We start from the raw sequence: 20984 nt of genomic DNA, 5'->3' as shown, positions 1-20984 counted from the left end.
CCTAACAGTGGGTTCAGGACAGTCGGTGAAGCGCACTGTGCGCGAGCCGAAGCAGGGCGAGGCATTGCCTCACTCGGGAAGCGCAAGGGGTCAGGGAGTTCCCTTTCCTAGTCAAAGAAAGGGGAAACAGATGGCACCTGGAATATCTGGTCAGTCCCGTCCTAATACTGCGCTTTTCCAACGGGCCTGGAAAACGGCACACTAGGAGTTTGTGTCCCGCACCTGGCTCGGAGGGTCCTATGCCCACAGAGTCTTGCTGATTGCTAGCACAGCAGTCTGAGATCACGCTGCAAGGCGGCAACGAGGCTGGGGGAGGGGCGCCCGCCATTGCCCAGGCTTGCTTAGGTAAACAAAGCAGCCAGGAAGCTCGAACTGGGTGGAGCCCACCACAGCTCAAGGAGGCCTGCCTGCCTCTGTAGGCTCCACCTCTGGGGGCAGGGCACAGACAACCAAAAACTCAGCGAGAACCTCCACAGCCTTAAATGTCCCTGTCTGACTGACAGCTTTGAAGAGAGTAGTGGTTCTCCCAGCACGCAGCTGGAGATCTGAGAACGGACAGACTGCCTCCTAAAGTGGGTCCCTCACCCCTGGGCAGCCTAACTGGGAGGCACCCCCCCAGTAGGGACAGACTGACACCTCATTCAACCGGGTACTCCTCTGAGACAAAACTTTCAGAGGAACTATCAGACAGCTGAATTTGTGGTCTCACGAAAATCCGCTGTTCTGCAGCCACCGGTGCTGACACCCAGCCAAACAGGGTCTGGAGTGGACCTCTAGTAAACTCCAACAGACCTGCAGCTGAGGGTCTTGTCTGGTAGAAGGAAAATTAACAAACAGAAAGGACATCCACACCAAAAACCCATCTGTACATCACCATCATCGAAGACAAAAAGTACACAAAACCACAAAGATGGGGAAAAAACAGACCAAAAAAACTGGAAACTCTAAAAAACAGAGCACCTCTCCTCCTCCAAAGGAACGCAGTTCCTCACCAGCAACGGAACAAAGCTGGATGGAGGATGACTTTGATGAGTTGAGAGAAGAAGGCTTCAGACGATCAAACTACTCTGAGCTACGAGAGGAAATTCAAAACAATAGCAAAGAAGTTAAAAACTTTGAAAAAAAATTAGAAGAATGGATAACTAGAATAACCAATGGAGAGAAGGGCTTAAAGGAGATGATGGAGCTGAAAGCCAAGTTTCGAGAACTACACGAAGAATGCAGAAGCCTCAGTAGCAGATGCGATCAACTGGAAGAAAGGGTATCGCTGATAGAAGATGAAATGAATGAAATGAAGAGAGAAGGGAAGTTTAGAGAAAAAAGAATAAAAAGAAATGAACAAAGCCTCCAAGAAATTTGGGACTATGTGAAAAGACCAAACCTACGTCTGATTGGTGTACCTGAAAATGATGGGGAGAATGGAACCAAGTTGGAAAACACTCTGCAAGATATTATCCAGGAGAACTTCCCCAATCTAGCAAGGCAGGCCAGCATTCAGATTCAGGAAATACAGAGAACGCCACAAAGATACTCCTCGAGAAGGGCAACTCCAAGACACATAATTGTCAGATTCACCAAAGTTGAAATGAAGGAAAAATTGTTAAGGGCAGCCAGAGAGAAAGGTCGGGTTACCCACAAAGGGAAGCCCATCAGACTAACAGCTGATCTCTCAGCAGAAACTCTACAAGCCAGAAGAGAGTGGGGGCCGATATTCAACATTCTTAAAGAAAAGAATTTTCAACCCAGAATTTCCTATCCCACCAAACTAAGCTTCATAAGTGAAGGAGAAATAAAATACTTTACAGACAAGCAAACGCTGAGTGATTTTGTCACCACCAGGCCTGCCCTAAAAGAGCTCCTGAAGGAAGCACTAAACATGGAAAGGAACAACCGGTACCAGCCCCTGCAAAAACATGCCAAATTGTAAAGACCATCGAGGCTAGGAAGAAACTATAGCAACTAACGAGCAAAATAACCAACTAACATCATAATGACAGGATCAGATTCACACATAACAATATTCACGTTAAATGTAAATGGGCTAAATGCTCCAATCAAAAGACACAGACTGGCAAACTGGATAAGGAGTCAGGACCCATCAGTGTGCTGTATTCAGGAAACCCATCTCACGTGCAGAGACACACATAGACTCAAAATAAAGGGATGGAGGAAGATCTATCAAGCAACTGGAAAACAAAAAAAGGCAGGGGTTGCAATCCTGGTCTCTGATAAAATAGACTTTAAACCAACAAAGATCAAAAGAGACAAAGAAGGCCATTACATAATGGTAAAGGGATCAATTCAACAAGAAGAGCTAACTATCCTAAATATATATGCACCCAACACAGGAGCACCCAGATTCATAAAGCAAGTCCTCAGTGACCTACAAAGGGACTTAAACTCCCACACAATAATAATGGGAGATTTTAACACCCCACTGTCAGCATTAGACAGATCAACGAGACAGAAAGTTAACAAGGATATCCAGGAATTGAACTCAGCTCTACATAAAGTGGACCTAATAGACATCTACAGAACTCTCCACCCCAAATCAACAGAATATACATTTTTTTCAGCACCACACCACACCTATTCCAAAATTGACCACATAGTTGGAAGTAAAGCTCTTCTCAGCAAATGTAAAAGAACAGAGATTATAACAAACTGTCTCTCAGACCACAGTGCAATCAAACTAGAACTCAGGATTAAGAAACTCAGTCAAAACCGCTCAACTACATGGAAACTGAACAACCTGCTCCTGAATGACTATTGGGTACATAATGAAATGAAGGCAGAAATAAAGATGTTCTTTGAAACCAACGAGAACAAAGACACAACATACCAGAATCTCTGGGACACGTTCAAAGCAGTGTGTAGAGGGAAATTTATAGCACTAAATGCCCACAAGAGAAAGCAGGAAAGATCCAAAATTGACACCCTAACATCACAATTAAAAGAACTAGAAAAGCAAGAGCAAACACATTCAAAAGCTAGCAGAAGGCTAGAAATAACTAAAATCAGAGCAGAACTGAAGGAAATAGAGACACAAAAAACCCTTCAAAAAATTAATGAATCTAGGAGCTGGTTTTTTGAAAAGATCAACAAAATTGATGGACCGCTAGCAAGACTAATAAAGAAGAAAAGAGAGAAGAATCAAATAGATGCAATAAAAAACGAAAAAGGGGATATCACCACCGATCCCACAGAAATACAATCTACCATCAGAGAATACTACAAACACCTCTATGCAAATAAACTAGAAAATCTAGAAGAAATGGATAAATTCCTCGACAAATACACCCTCCCAAGACTAAACCAGGAAGAAGTTGAATCTCTGAATAGACCAATAACAGGTTCTGAAATTGTGGCAATAATCAATAGCTTACCAACCAAAAAGAGTCCAGGACCTGATGGATTCACAGCTGAATTCTACCAGAGGTACAAGGAGGAACTGGTACCATTCCTTCTGAAACTATTCCAATCGATAGAAAAAGAGGGAATCCTCCCTAACACATTTTACGAGGCCAGCATCGTCCTGATACCAAAACCTGGCAGAGACATAACCAAAAAAGAGAATTTCAGACCAATATCCTTGATGAACATTGATGCAAAAATCCTCAATAAAATACTGGCAAACCGAATCCAGCAGCACATCAAAAAGCTTATCCACCATGATCAAGTGGGCTTCATCCCTGGGATGCAAGGCTGGTTCAACATACGCAAATCAATAAATGTAATCCAGCATATAAACAGAACCAAAGACAAAAACCACATGATTATCTCAATAGATGCAGAAAAGGCCTTTGACAAAATTCAACAACCCTTCATGCTAAAAACTCTCAATAAATTAGGTATTGATGGGACGTATCTCAAAATAATAAGAGCTATCTACAACAAACCCACAGCCAATATCATACTGAATGGGAAAAAACTGGAAGCATTCCCTCTGAAAACTGGCACAAGACAGGGATGCCCTCTCTCACCGCTACTATTCAACATAGTGCTGGAAGTTCTGGCCAGAGCAATCAGGCAGGAGAAGGAAATAAAGGGTATTCAATTAGGAAAAGAGGAAGTCAAATCGTCCCTGTTTGCAGATGACATGATTGTATATCTAGAAAACCCCATTGTCTCAGCCCAAAATCTCCTTAAGCTGATGAGCAACTTCAGCAAAGTCTCAGGATACAAAATTAATGTACAAAAATCACAAGCATTCTCGTACACCAATAACAGACAAACAGAGAGCCAAATCATGAGTGAACTCCCATTCACAATTGCTTCAAAGAGAATAAAATACCTAGGAATCCAACTTACAAGGGATGTGAAGGACCTCTTCAAGGAGAACTACAAACTACTGCTCAATGAAATAAAAGAGGATATAAACAAATGGAAGAACATTCCATGCTCATGGGTTGGAAGAATCAATATCGTGAAAATGGCCATACTGCCCAAGGTAATTTATAGATTCAATGCCATCCCCATCAAGCTACCAATGACTTTCTTCACAGAATTGGAAAAAACTACTTTCAAGTTCATATGGAACCAAAAAAGAGCCCGCATCGCCAAGTCAATCCTAAGCCAAAAGAACAAAGCTGGAGGCATCATGCTACCTGACTTTAAACTATACTACAAGGCTACAGTAACCAAAACAGCATGGTACTGGTACCACAACAGAGACATAGATCAATGGAACAGAACAGAGCCCTCAGAAATGATGCCGCATAGCTACAACTATCTGATCTTTGATAAACCTGACAAAAACAAGAAATGGGGAAAGGATTCCCTATTTAATAAATGGTGCTGGGAAAACTGGCTAGCCATATGTAGAAAGCTGAAACTGGATCCTTTCCTTACACCTCATACAAAAATTAATTCAAGATGGATTAAAGACTTATATGTTAGACCTAAAACCATTAAAATCCTACAAGAAAACCTAGGCAATACCATTCAGGACGTAGGCGTGGGCAAGGACTTCATGTCTAAAACACCAAAAGCAATGGCAACAAAAGCCAAAATCGACAAATGGGATCTCATTAAACTAAAGAGCTTCTGCACAGCAAAAGAAAGTATCATCAGAGTGAACAGGCAACCTACACAATGGGAGAAAATTTTTGCAACCTACTCATCTGACAAAGGGCTAATATCCAGAATCTACAATGAACTCAAACAAATTTACAAGAAAAAAACAAACAACCCCATCAAAAAGTGGGCAAAGGACATGAACAGACACTTCTCAAAAGAAGACATTTATGCAGCCAAAAAACACATGAAGAAATGCTCCTCATCACTGGCCATCAGAGAAATGCAAATCAAAACCACAGTGAGATACCATCTCACACCAGTTAGAATGGCCATCATTAAAAAATCAGGAAACAACAGGTGCTGGAGAGGATGTGGAGAAATAGGAACACTTTTACACTGTTGGTGGGACTGTAAACTAGTTCAACCATTGTGGAAGTCAGTGTGGCGATTCCTCAGGGATCTAGAACTAGAAGTACCATTTTACCCAGCCATCCCATTACTGGGTATATACCCAAAGGACTATAAATCATGCTGCTATAAAGACACATGCACACGTATGTTTATTGCGGCACTATTCACAATAGCAAAGACTTGGAACCAACCCAAATGTCCAACAACGATAGACTGGATTAAGAAAATGTGGCACATATACACCATGGAATACTATGCAGCCATAAAAAATGATGAGTTCGTGTCTTTTGTAGGGACATGGATGAAACTGGAAAACATCATTCTCAGTAAACTATCGCAAGGACAAAAAACCAAACACCGCATGTTCTCACTCATAGGTGGGAATTGAACAATGAGAACTCATGGACACAGGAAGGGGAACATCACGCTCCGGGGACTGTTGTGGGGTGGGGGGAGGGGGGAGGGACAGCATTAGGAGATACACCTAATGCTAAATGACGAGTTAATGGGTGCAGGAAATCAACATGGCACATGGATACATATGTAACAAACCTGCACATTGTGCACATGTACCCTAAAACCCTAAAGTATAATAAAAAAAAAAAAAAAAAGAAAAAAAAAATTAGCTGGGCATGGTGGTGGGCACCTGTAATCCCCACTGCTCAGAAGGCTGAAGCAGGAGAATTGCTTGAACCCGGGAGGCAGAGGTTGCAGTGAGCCGAGATCGTGCCATTGTACTCCAGCCTGGGCAACAAGAGCGAAACTCCATTTAAAAAAAAAAAAAAAAAAAAAAAAAAGGCATACAGATCAGAAAGGAAGTGGGAAAATTACCTCCATTTACAGATGATATAATTGTGCAAATAGAAAATCACAAGGAATTTGTAGTAACACTCTTAGAATAAGCAAGTACACCAAGGTCATGATACAATACATAAAAATCAACTGTATTTCTTTCTATGTACTAGTAATAAACACATAGACATTGTAATTAAAAAGATAATACCATTTTCAATTACTAAAAAGATAATGCAATACTTAGGTGTAAATCTAACAGAAGATGTACAGGACTTGTATGCTGAAAACTACACAATATTGATTAAAGAAACCAAAGAAGATCTAAATAAATGGAGAAACATGCTGTTGTTCATGGATTGGAAAATTCAACATGTCAATTCTCCTTAAATGGGTATTTTTCCTATTAAAATCCTACCAAAATGTTTCTGTAGATATAGAAAAGATTAATCTAAAATGTACATGTGAATACAAGGGAACTAGATGTAAAACAATTTTGAAAGAATACAATGGGCATAACAAGTTGATCCACTTCAAGACTTATTATATAGCTAATAGTCATCAAGACTGCATGGTATTGGTGGAGGTATACAAACAGAGATCACTGGAACTGAACAGAGGACCCAGAAATAGACCTACACAAATATACAGAACTGTTTTTTTTTAAACGAAGGTGAAAAAGCAATCCAATGGAGGAAAAATACTTTTTAAACAATGAGTGCAGGAGTAATTGGATATCCACAGGCAAAAAATTGAGCCCCAGTCTATGTCTCATACTTTATACGAAAATAAAATAGATTATGGACTTAAATTTAAAATGTAAAACTATTATACTTAAATATATACATATATATGATAAAATTTGGGGGATGTAGGTCTAGGCAAAGATTTCTTAGGCTTGACAGCAAAAGCATAATCCATAAATGTAAAAATTGATAAACCAGACTATTAAAAAATTTTGCTGTGCCAAAGACCCTGTTAAGAGGATGAAAAGACAAACTACAGAATGGGAGGAAATATTTGTAAGCTATATATCTAACATAGAACTGGGATATAGAATACATATTTTATTTTATATATATATGTACACATATTCATAGTATACCACACACAGACACATATAAAATCAACAGTAAAAAAGCAAACAATACATTGGAACATTGACAAAAGACATGAAGAGACATTTCACCAAAGAAGCTGTACAGATGGCAAATAAATACACAAGAAGTGCAACTTCATTAAACATTAGAGAAATGCAAATTAAAACTATAATGAGATATCACTACACACCTATACAAATGGCTAAACATTTTAAAAATAGATAAAACCAAATGCTTGAGAGGACTGAAGAAACTATGTCAGTAATATATTACTAGTGGAAAATAAAATGGCACATTACTCTGAAGAACCACTATGAGATGTGACTACACACTTATCTGAATGGCTAAAATTAAACAAAAAATAGAGACCACACCAAAGCCTGAGAAGAAAGTGGAGAAACTGTTAATTGTCACATACTACTGGTAGAAATAAAAAATGGCACATCACTCTGGAAAACAGTTTGGCAGTTTATTACAAAACAAAACACACAACTACCATATGTCCCCGCAATTGCACTCCTGGGCATTTATCCCAGAGAAATGAAGACTTATGTTCATACAAAAACCTCCACATAAATGTTTACAAATGTTTATATTGGCTTGATTCATAATATCCCCAAACTAGAAACAATGATCCATACCATGGAATACTACCTAGCAATAAACAGGAACCATTTACTGAGACATACATTGTGGAAGAATCTGTGGAAGAATCTCCAGAGAATTATGCTACTTGAAAAAAGCTGACCCCAAAAAGTTATATACTATATCTATATACAGATATATAGCATATAAGTGGAATCATATAGTAGATATAACTTTTGGGAGTTATATACTATGCACTATATAAGCAGAATCATATATAACTTATATCAGTAATAACATATATTTGGATATGATTTTTGTCCCCTCCAAATCCCATGTTGAAACTTCATCCCCAGTGTTGGCTGTGGGGCCTAGTGGGAGATGTTTGGGTCATGGGAGTGGATCCTTCATGAATCGTTCAATGCAGTCCTGGTGGTAATGACTGAGTTCTTGCTCTATTGGTTCCCACTAAATCTAATTAAAAAGAGCTTGGCACCTTTCTCCCCTCTCTCTCTCTTGCTCCCTCCCTCCCTCATCAAGTGACATGCTTGCTTCTCCTTTGCCTCTCACCATGATTGGAAGCTTCCTGAGGTCTTTATCAGAAGCAGATACTAGTGCCATGCTTCTTGTAGAGCCTGCAGAACCATATGGCAAATAAACCTCTTTTTCTCATAAATTATTCAGTCTCTGGTATTCCTTTATAGCAACACGAAATGGGAAGACAATAACATTCTTGAAGTGACAAAACCATAGAAATCTAGAACTGATTAGAGGTAGCCAGGCATTAAGCAGGGGTAGGGACAGGAGAAAAGTAGATACATTAAAAAGGACGTAGATGAAGGATCCTATACAAGTTTAGATCTGAGTTTGGAAACCTGCAAATTAACTGACATACAGATTAACAGGAGGAAAACTTATTTACATATGTGCAGGCATGTTTAGATGAAGAGGCCCACTGAATAGCTAGAGATAAGGGTTTATATACCAACTTAATAACAGAAAGGGAATGGGGAGAAAAGACTTCTATAGGAAGAAAAAATGAGCTTTTCTTTTTTTGAAAGAAAAATTGGCTTTCAGAGGAACAAATGGTAGGTATGATAGTTTGTGATAATGTTTATTTATGCAGGTGCAAGTGGTCTTTCTCCTTCTTGGCTGCAAAATTACCCCAGAGAGGGGATTTATGGCAGCCTCACTTTGTCTCCTTTCTGAATGAAGCTTCCCAGAAGCAGTAATTTATGACCAGCTTCATTCTCAGAAGGCTTGGCCTTTAATCAGATAAGGAAAGCTCCAAACAGGCCTCTTTCTGCATCTCTTGAATCTCAAATATCTTCAGTTTAAAATAATCTTCATACTATATGCATGAGTAGAAGTAGATCCCATCAAAATCAATATAAAAAATCATGCTGTCAGAAAGACATGGAAATCAACCTAAATGCCCATCAGTGGTAGACTGGAAAAGAAAATGTGGTATATACATACCATGGAATGCTACACAGCCATAAAAAGAACAAAATCATGTCCTTTGTAGCAACATGGATGGAGCAAGAGGCCATTATCCTAAGTGAACTAACTCAGGAACAGAAAACCAAATACTGCACGTTCTCACTTATAGGTTGGAGTTAAACAATGAGTACACATGGGCACAAAGAAGTGAACAATAGATACTAGGGCCTACTTGAGGGTGGAGAGTGTGAGGAGGAGGAGGATAAAAAAGCTACTTACTGGTACTTTGATTATTACCTGGGTAACAAAAGATTCCGTACACCAAACCTCAGTAACACACAACTTACCTATACAACAAATCTGCACATGTACTCCTGAACCTAAATTTAAAAGAAAAGAAAAAAAAATCACGTTGGACTAGGCAACCAAATAATAAGAAAATGTATTTTTAAAAGTTGGCTGGGCGCCGTGGCTCATGCCTGTAATCCCAGCATTTTGGGAGGCCAAGGCGGGCAGATCACCTGAGGTCGGGAGTTCAAGACCAGCCTGACCAACATGGAGAAACCCATCTCTACTAAAAATACAAAATTACCCCGTCTCTACTAAAAAAGACAAAAAATTAGCCGGGCGTGGTGGCGGGCGCCTGTAGTCCCACCTACTCGGAGAGGCTGAGGCAGGAGAATGGCGTCAACCCGGGAGGCGGAGCTTGCAGTGAGCCGAGATTGCGCCACTGCACTCCAGCCTGGGCGACAGAGCGAGACTCCGTCTCAAAAAAAAAAAAAAAAAAATACAAAATTAGCCAGGCGTGGTAGCACATGCCTGTAATCCCAGCTACTCGGGAGGCTGAGGCAGGAGAATCACTTGAACCCAAGAGGCAGAGCCAAAATTGTGCCACTGCACTCCAGCCTGGGCAACAAGAGCAAAATTCTGTCTCAAAAAAATAAAATTAAATAAATAAATGTTATATTGGCTAGGCACGGTGGCTCACGCCTGTAACCTCAGCATTTTGGGAGGCAGAGGAGGGCGGATCACCTGAGGTCAGGAGTTCAAGACCAGCCTGGCCAACATGATGTAACCTTGTCTCTACTAAAAATACAAAAATTAGCCAGGTACGAAGGTGTGCACCTGTAATCCCAGCTACTCAGGAGGCTGAAGCACGAGAATCACTTGAACCCGGGAGGTGGAGGTTGCAGTGAGCCAAGATCGCACCACTGCACTCCAGCCTGGGCAACAGAGTAAGACTCCTTCTCAAAAATAATAATAATAATAGTAATAAAAATAAAAGTTGTATCATTTATAATAGTATTCAAAATACAAAGGATCCTGGGAATAACACTAGTAAAAGATGTGTGGCCTCCAAAAATAAAAATGTAAAACTTCATTTTAAAATTGTATCATTTACAATAGTATTCAAAATATGAAGGATCCTGGGAATAATACTAGTGAAAGATGTGTGTGGCTTCCAAAAATAAAAATGTAAAACTTTTTAAAGAAAATTTAAAATTCTTGAATAAGTTGAGACATATAAGACATGTAAGGATTAAAGACTTGATATCAATTCTCCCTGAATTTATCTATAGATTCTGTGCTGTCCCAATCAAATCCCAACAGGTATTTTTTTTGTTGTTGTTGGTGGTGGTCACATGTTGTCATGTTCAACAAGACTAAATTACACTAAATACTTGGAAATGCAAAGGACCAATAGCCAAGGCACCCTTGAATATGACGAACAAAGTGAGAGGACTTGCCATTCCAAATATAAAAGCTTATTTAAATAAAGCTGCAGTAATTAATACAGTGTGGTACTGGTGGAGGAATAGAAAAATGAACTAATTTAGAGTCCCTAAAATAAACTAACATACATATGGACAGAGAGCACAGCTATGGGGAAAAGACAGCATTCCCTTAAATGGGTGCTGGGACAATTAACTATCTATATAAAAAATAAAATTTGGGTCCCTAATTCATACCATACAAAAGAATCAATTTTAGGCTATTTAGAAATCTGAAAGTGGGAAACGAAATGCAAACACTTAGAAGATAATACTGGACATCTATTCATGACTTTGGGGAAGAATGTTTTAAACAGGACACAAAAGCACAAACCAAGGAAAAGGCTGATAAATTTCACTATCATAAAAGTAAAAACTAGTCATCACAGAACACCATAAAAAGAGTGAAAAGAAAAGCCTCAGTTTGGAGAATGTAATTTGTACCATGTATAAACCACAAAGTTCTAGTATTCGAAGCCTATAAATGGTATCTACAAATCAATAATAAAAAGGCACACAACCTAATAAAAAGCATCAAAAGTCTTAAAGAGGAAATCCAAGTGGTGTGATTGATAAACATACGAAAGGTCTCAAATTCTTTAGTAACAGGAAAATGCATATTTAAACCAACATGAACTACGCACCCGGATTGGCAACTATTAAAATAACAAGGGTTACAGAGCACATGAAACAAAAGCAGCTCTCATGCACTGCTAGTTTTAAGTGTAAACTGGCTGAAAACAAAAATAAAAACACAGGAACACAGTCTGGCTTCATCTCATCAAGAAGAAGAAATGCAGATATAATACTGTAATTAAACTTCTAGATGGAGCACCTCTGAAACTGAGTAGATGTCAACAAGATGAAATATATAAGGATATCTGAGCCAGGTGCAGTGGCTCACGCCTATAAACACTGTGGGATGACAAGGCAGGAGGATTGCTTGAGGCCAGGAGTTCAAAACCAGCCTGGGCGATATAGGAAGACCCTGTCAGAAAGAAAAGAAAGAGAGGGAGGGAAGGAAGGAGGGAGGGAAGGAAGGAGGGAGGGAGGGAAGGAAGGAAGGAAAGAAGGAAAGAAGGAAGGAAGGAAGGAAGGAAGGAGGGAAGGAAGGAAGGAGGGAGGCAAGGAGAAAAAGAGGGAGAAAGAGAGAAAAGAAAAAAGAGAGAAGGAGAAGAAAAGAAAAGAAAAGAAAGAAAGGAAGGAAAGAAGGGAGGGTGGGAGGGAGGGAGGGACGGAGGGAGGGAGGGAAAATCCAGGCATAGCAGTTCATGCCTGTAGTCCTAGCTACTTAGGAGTCTGAGGTGGGAGGACTGCTTGAGCCCAAGAGGTCCAGGCTGCAGTGAGCTATGATTGCATTGCTGCACTCCAGCCTGGGCAAGAGCGAGACCTGGTCTCAAAATACATATATATTTTTTTAACTCTTTGTAAAGGGGATAATAATATATTTTCAGGAGCCTTGAATACATCAACATTTTATTTTCTAAAAGACCTGGAACAAGTAAAGCAGACATTAAAATTTCATAAAGCTGAACAGTGGTCAGGCTAGTCGTTGTTATATTATTTTCTCTATGTATTTTATGTTTTTTTAAAAAACTCTACCAACAAATAATCAGTTTTACGGACATTTTCTTGACTTGACTGAAATAAACAGGTTTTTTGACATTGCCTACAGGTTTCCCAACAGCCAGATCTCTTAGTCAAAATGCTTGCCTGTTAAAAAAAAAATAGTACTTTAAAATAAAACAAATTTAAGTTGGAAACTTTTAAATTGAGTAACTTTAAGTGATTTATGCATGGAACCTTTTATGCATGGCCAACAGAGCAACCATTGTAGGAACTATGGCTTTCTGCATTAATGTGAATTGATCATAGAGTGAATCACTCCTCACTCAATTTTAATTAAATCAAAAATTACATCAAAAATGCAAAGTTTTAAAATCCACCTTATAAGCAAAATAATTTAATTTTAAAACTATAATAAACCCTAGAACTCATCTATACTATATTGGATCTAGGGAACCTTTTCAGGTATTCACTGAGAATTCCTCTCCAGGGTTAAATAAATGTACTGATGTCACCTATTAACCTCAAACTGAAATTATACTGATTGATCTGAATTTAACTGCATCTCTTTGAATACACTGATCATGAGTTATTAGGGAATTCGTCCATTTGCTAAATCTTATCATTTCAATTTAAAGTACACACTAAGTGAACTTGCTCACATTTCACTAATTTCAATGAACTCTCTGGGATTACTGGACAGGAGAAAGAAGAAATCCTACAAAGGCTAATTCATTCCTTAAATTTCACACACAGGTCTTAGGAAATAATTGTATATTTTCTTCCAAAGGCCCACATAGAAAAAAATACATAAATCCAGCAGTCTATCAATAAATCCACTGAATTCACAGTAAACTACATAAACACATTGATATCTGTTAAGTTGCAAAATGCAATTTACATCATTTAAAAGTCACCCAGGATCTGAGTTTTTTTTTTTTTTTTTTTTTTTGAGACGGAGTCTCACTCTGTCGCCCAGGCTGGAGTGCAGTGGCGCAGTCTCGGCTCACTGCAAGCTCCGCCTCCCGGGTTCATGCCATTCTCCTGCCTCAGCCTCTCCGAGTAGCTGGGACTACAGGCGCCCGCCACCACGCCCGGCTAATTTTTTGTATTTTTAGTAGAGACGGGGTTTCACCGCGGTCTCGATCTCCTGACCTCGTGAGGATCTGAGTTTTAAGTATTAAATATTACTTGTAAAACATGCCATAGTGTTAATGTGTAGGATTCACTGATCTATATGTAAATGCAATATGCTTTCAGTACAAAATTTTGTGTGAATTTGATCCTAATTGCCATAGAGATTTGATTGATCTAATTATACATAAACTTGAAAGGAATTTGAAAATTTAGTCTTGAAAATAAAATCCACAAATATACATTCCCACCTCTAAACAGTCACTAAATACATGAGGAACCATAAAGGAACTTCTAACTTCCCTCTAAAATTAACTTTCCCTGAACTTGCTATTTATATAAACAAATAGAAAAATAAAATTTAATAAAAATAGAGAAAAAATGCCTTGCAAAACATCCAAATTTGAACTCAATGAAGTACTAGGACTTCAGTGACTTTTGGTTGAAGCCTTTGCACTACCAGTGAACACCATAAAAACACATTTTCTCTAGTGCGTATACAAATTGGAGTTTCCCTTCTTCCTGACATTTCAGTTAACACTGCACTTCTTTGACCTCAAAATAGTTTCAGAGTGAAATATCCCTTGGCCTTAGGAGAATATGAGAAAAGCCTGTTCCTAAACATCAAACTTAATTAGAATTCATTGCTCCCTTAGTAGATAAGCAGACTTCTTTTTTAATCAAATGAGCTCTCAGAGAACTCAATATAAAACCTCTTAACGTATTAGTCAATTGGACTTTCATTGACCTCTCAACATTTCTAAATTGGGCTTCCATTCACTCCCCTTTTTTTCCTAGAAAAATCATAAAAAATACCACTATTGTGAATTTCAAGATGGTATTTTTACAAACACAAGAAAGCTTCATAATACTTTAAGGCCAATGGGGTGGGTCAGCCTGTAATCCCAGCAGTTTGGGAGGCCTAGGTGGGTGGATCCCTTGAGAGCAGGAGTTGGGGAACAGAGCGAGACCATGTCTCAAATTAATAAAAAAAATTTTTTGGAACAACTAAGCGGTAATAGAAAACCCCAGAATACTCAAAAGGCACACAGTCACAAATCTGTTTAATTAGATTATGCTTCATAAGCCCTGCAAAATCTTAAAAACCTCTATTTTGCTTCCAAATAAAACCTTTATTCATCTCACATAAGATATGAAGGAAAAAATTCAACTGATCTTCAATTGAATATTTGTCAATCTTAAATTGTGACTTGACAAGGTGGCTTGAATCTTTTCTCTATATATTCGCATATTCAGTATGTGTGTCTTTATACAAGGGAAAACAGCAATAGAATTTGAATAAGTAACAGAATAAAGGAACAGAAGAAGAAATTATACTGAACAAAATGTCAACATGCTTAATTAAAAGTGCTGTTTTTGTCCAAATATACCTGGATTCTCTTCTGTGAATTTACATTTAAGTAATCAATACACACCAAGTATTATGCTAGTATCTGGAGAACCTGAAACGTATTTTACTTGACCAAATCTGAACCCTGATTATGTTTAATTAGGAGAGAGAAGTGGCACTGTCAGACAATACCTCATGTTAAAAAAAAAATCAGCTCTAGAAAAAAGATGATTCTGAATTTATTTTAAGTAGGTATTTATTTTTAAATTGCTATTACAATTTCTTGCTTTGGATGTCTTTTTAATATGGTCCTTTACAAAATCTACCTAGTGAATTGCACCTATTCAGAAATATTTAATCTTTTATCTTCAGTGTTAAAGTAATAATCTTTCTTACTCTACTATACTATTTTGCACTTAGTATTCAATAAATAAACTTGAATTAACTCCCACTTGTGTTGATTCATACAGTTCAATTGTAGCTATTTGTACTTGCTTCTTTATGGAAGACCATCTATATAAACAAATATATACATACAAATATTTTTGTAAATCAAACTCGCCCTACTTCCTAAAACACCTTCTGATTGTGATATTATAGGTGTATAGTTTAGGGGAAAATTATCTTGTTTTTATCTTAATAATCCAGTTTCCCTTTGTACATCGTTACATTCACTGGTGAGTTGCCAACTAAGCACTTTTTCTGTACTCAGTCACCTGACCTTACTCTATGCTGAAAATGGAGAATCAATGCAAAGTAGAAAACTGGGAGAAGCAGAGAGAATCCAAAAGAGAATGAAAAGCTGAGGAAAGAGTAGTTTGCTCTACCTACACAAACTACTTTCCATAATTATTACTCACAAAAATAATTTTCTGTACCAGTTCAGCAAGTAGACCTTCTTCAAAGTTTTCTGTTAAAACTTTCAATTAACCTGAACCAGCCTCAGGATAATTCTTTCTAGACGCTCCAGCCTGTCTGTTCAACCTCCCCAGATTTACTCTTACTTTTTTCTCCAACCTTTGCCTATGCAGACAAACGCACCAGTTCTCAACATCTGGTTTTTTACCTTGCTGCTCCATATCACATGAAACACACGTAATACTTCCACTTCAGAAGGCAGAATTATATACTTCCAGATGTAACTAGCACAATCAGTCCACGTATAGTTACTAACCTACCCTTGCAAAGTAACCTACAGAAATAAATTAACTGGGTTGTGTAATTTCCTAACTCGCAGTATTTTAATTCCATTCAGAAAACTGCCTCAAATTACACTTTATATATGGAAGGAGGGCTCTATTTTCAAATGTATGCATTTTAAAACGATCTTTATGCTATCTGAAGTTTAATCCCTATTCATGCCTTTTTTCTTAACATGATCAAAACGCTGTGATTCCAGCAAGCCAAAGAGCATTCAGATCAGCTGATGAATTGCACTGCAAAACAGTCGCAGCTATCCCATCCCCTGAATGTGCCAGAAATAGTAAAGAAATGTTCCAGCCGGGCGCGGTGCTCGTGCCTGTAATCCCAGCACTTTGGGAGGCCAAGGCGGGCGGATCACAAGGTCAAGAGATCGAGATCATTCTGGCCAACATGGTGAAACCCCGTCTCTACTAAAAATACAAAAATTAGCTGGGCATGGTGGCGCCTGCCTGTAGGTAGTCCCAGCTACTCGGGAGGCGGAAACAGGAGAATCATTTGAACCCAGGAGGCGGGGGATGCAGTGAGCCGAGATCGCGCCACTGCACTCCAGCCTGGCGACAGAGCTCGCAAGACTCCATCTCAAAAAAAAAAAAAAGAAAAAAAAAAGAAAGAAAAGAAGAATTAGAAGAAATGTTCCAGCCTAAAGAGGGGAAAAATCCTAATAAAATCTTTACAAATCCCTTTCCCTCCTTTTCATCCTCTTTCAGTTCGACTTTGCTTACACAAGAAACAGCTGCCTTCCCTTGAGGAAGTCGGAAGCCAAGCGCATTTCAAAACAGCTTCTGTAGCCGCAATTTTTCTCAGGTTCTTACAGAATGGATTTCAAAAGTTTTAATTAATTCAATAAAAAGATCATCTAAACTTAGGTATCAATTGGTCGCTCAGTTAGTGCAGCACGCAGGAAGACAAGAAACTCCGCTGACTCCGCTAAGACCGAGACTACCGGAAGTCGCTGTGGCTAGCACTTCCGGTACCGGCCCTAAAAGCGGTCCTACCAGAAGGAAGAGGAAGTGAGGCCAGTAGACTGCTCAGGATTCCTGGAGTCACTCCTTATAGCACCGGCTTTCTCTCCTGGATGTATAATTTAGGAGATGGGAATTCTTACAGCCTCCGAAATTACGCGTCGGTTCCAACAGATGTCTAACTGTGCGGACGAGGGTGACAGCCAGTGTTTTTTTGTTTTTTTTTGTTTGTTTGGGACAGGGTCTCGCTCTGTCGTCCAGGCTGGAGTGCAGTGGCACGATCTCGGCTCCCTGCAGCCTCCGCCTCCTGGGTTCAAGCGATTCTCCTGCCTCAGCCTCCCGAGTAGCTGAGATTAAAGGCGCCCGCCACCACGGACCGGCTAATTTTTGTATTTTTAGTAGAGACGGGGTTTCACCATGTTGGTCAGGCTGGTCTCGAACTCCCGACCTCAGGTGATCCACCCGCTCCGGCCTCCCAAAATGCTGGGATTACAGGCGTGAGCCACCACGCCCGGCCTCCAGGCTTCTTGATTGCCATTAGTTGCAGCAACTCTGAAATGAGAATAAAAACCTTTATGAATTTAATACATGCTAGCACTGTATTTCTTCCTTTAATTTGAAGGTGACTCAAAAAAGCTCTTTTCCTACTAGCGTAGAAAATTCACATTGCAAGGAGCTACTTCCCTCTTCTGGCCCCAAGTACTATTTCCCCCTTTAGGAAGTTAGGAACAAATTTGGTCCTCACTGAAAATCTGGATGGGGAATGTATATATTAAGACTTCAGTGTCGGCCGGGCGCAGTGGCTCACGCCTATAATCCCAGCACTTTGGAAGGCGGAGGTGGGTGGAACATGAGGTCAGGAGTTCAAGACCAGCCTGGCCAAGATGGTGAAACCCTGCCTCTACTAAAAATACAAAAATTAGCTGGGCGCGGTGGCAGGTGCCTGTAATCCCAACTACTTGGGAAACTAAGGCAGGAGAATCGCTTGAACTCGGGGAGCGGAGGTTGCAGTGAGCTGAGATCACACCACTGCACTCTAGCCTGGGTGGCAAAGTGAGACTCTGACTCAAAAAAAAAAAAAAAAAAAAAGACTTCAGTGTTTAGAGAAATCCACTATATTGCGCATGCTGTTCTGTCTGCATGAATTGCTGTTTCGCTCCTTCTTTGCCTATCTATCCTTGGCATTTATTCAGGGAAGCCTTTTTTGACTGCTCTGACTGGATAAAAATCTATTATTATAGACTTTTATAGGCTCTCATAGAGCCACCAGATCACTTATTTGTAGTATGTAGCCAAATTTCAGTCTTTCATCCATTTGTGGGATTATTTGATTAAAGTATTTTTTCCCCATCAGATCATGCTTCCTGAGGGTAAGGATAGTGTTTGGTTTTACTTACAGTTTGTATTCCTCAGAGATGATCTCAGTTTCTTGGAGTAGACCCTCAATACAATTTTGTTAAATAAATGGATGTTAGTAAACACTGAAATTTCTACAGGGAGACCAGAGACTATGAGTATAGATTACTGCAAAACCTAAATAGGTTGAAAATGAGTTACCGAAAGTTCAAATGAGAAGAGAATGAAAGTATCTACTGAATTTGGCATTATGGAAGTGAATTAATGAACACTTTTAGTGTCAAATTGTAAAAGTTTAAGGACAGACTGAGGAATTGAGGAAGTATTGTCAGTACGTGTATAAAATCTTTTCAAGAAGCTTGAATATTTAAGAAATTCATAGAAATGAGATGGTAGCTGAAAAGAAGTGTGGGACCCTGGTAAGTCTGTTTTTGTTTCATTTCGTTTTGTTTTGTTTTTTTGAGACAGTCTCACTCTGTTGCCCAGGCTGGAGTGCAGTGGTGTGATCTCAGCTAACTGCAACCTCTGCCTCCTGGGTTCAAGCAATTCTCATGCCTCAGCCTTCCGAGTAGCCAGGATTACAGGTGCGCCACCACGCCCGGCTGATTTTTTGTATTTTTAGTAGAGACAGGGTTTCACCTTGTTGCCCAGGCAAGTTTTGAACTCTTGAGCTTAGGCAGTTTGCCCACCTAAGCCTCCCAAAGTGCTGGGATTACAGGCGTGAGCCACCATGCCCAGCTTCTGGCAAGATTTTTAAGTTGGATGGTAAGATCAAATAATTTATTGAAAAGAGAGAGTTTGAATATGTAGGAATGAAAATAATTCATATTCAACAAGGGTGAAACTGTGAGTGAAATTCTCATAACTTATGATATGCTTAAAGGTTCTAGATTTTTGCATAAATAAGAAAGTGCTGCATGTTCCACTGAGGTAAGGGAGAAAGATAATAGAGTGTAGTGTAGGAGTCATTTAGACTTATATTTGTTTGTAGGAGTAAACCAGACAATGTAGAGAAGTTCTTGCTTTCATAGTATTACACTAATAACAGTAAACATTTATGAAGTACCATGATGTTCCATGCTCTAAGCTGAGCATTTCATAAGGGCTGTTTCTCTTTTCTTTTTTTTTTTTTTTTTTTTTTTTTTGCGATGGAATCTCGCTCTGCCACCAGGCTGGAGTGCAGTGGCGTGATCTCAGCTCACTGCAATCTCGGCCTCCTGGGTTCAAGTGATTCCCCCCTGCCTCAGCCTCCTGAGTAGCTGGGACTACAGGTGCACACCACCACACCTGGCTAATTTTTTGTATTTTAGTAGAGACGGTTTCACCATGTTGGCCAGGACGGTCTGAATCTCCTGATCTCATGATCTGCCCACTTCAGCCTCCCAAAGTGCTGGGATTACAGATGTGAGCCACCGCGCCTGGCCTGCACTGTTTCATTTAATTGTCATGACTTCATGAAGGAGATAACACCATTATATCCATAATTTTTTTCAGATGAGAAAGCAGAAGTTTGGAGAGATTAAATACTTTTCCTAATTTAATGTATGTGAAGAAGCAGAGCCAGGACTTGAATATGAATCTTAACATCATAAAGTCTTTTTTTTTTTTTCTGAGACAGAGTCTTGCTCTGTTCCCCAGGCTGAAGTGCAGTGGTGCGATCTCGGCTCACTGCAACCTCCACCTCCTGGGTTCAAGCAGTTCTCCTGCCTCAGCCTCCTGGGTAGCTGGGGTTATAGGCGCATGCCACCACACTTTGCTAATTTTGTATTTTTAGTAGAGACGGGGTTTCACCATGTTGGCCAGGCTGGTCTCAAACTCCTGATCTCAGGTGATCCACCCACCTTGGCCTCCTAAAGTGCTGAGATTACAGGTGTGAGACACTGTACCCAGCCAACATCATAAAGTCTTAATCATCACTTTAAATATTTCCTTAAGATATTGCTAATTCAAGCTGCAGGATTTTCCTTTAAACTGGGGATGTGAGCCAAGTTCAAATAGAAAAAAGAGGCTTATCCCTATCCTTTTTTTTTTTTTTGAGACGGAGTCTTGCTGTGTCGGCCAGGCTGGAGTGCAGTGGCGTGATCTCAGCTCACTGCAACCTCCACCTCCTGGGTTCAAGCAGTTCTCCTTCCTCAGCCTCCCAAGTAGCTGGGACTACAAGCATGTGCCACCATACGCGGCTGTTTTGTGTTTTTAGTAGAGATGGGATTTCACCATGTGGGCCAGGCTGGTTTCGAACTCCTGACCTCAAGTGATCTGTCCGCCTTGGCCTCCCAAAGTGCTGGGATTA

The sequence above is a fragment of the Symphalangus syndactylus genome, chromosome 7 (assembly GCF_028878055.3).
Source record: "Symphalangus syndactylus isolate Jambi chromosome 7, NHGRI_mSymSyn1-v2.1_pri, whole genome shotgun sequence".
Classification (NCBI taxonomy): domain Eukaryota; kingdom Metazoa; phylum Chordata; class Mammalia; order Primates; family Hylobatidae; genus Symphalangus; species Symphalangus syndactylus.
The sequence above is the reverse complement of the archived record's forward strand: the minus strand, read 5'-3'. Positions refer to the sequence as shown.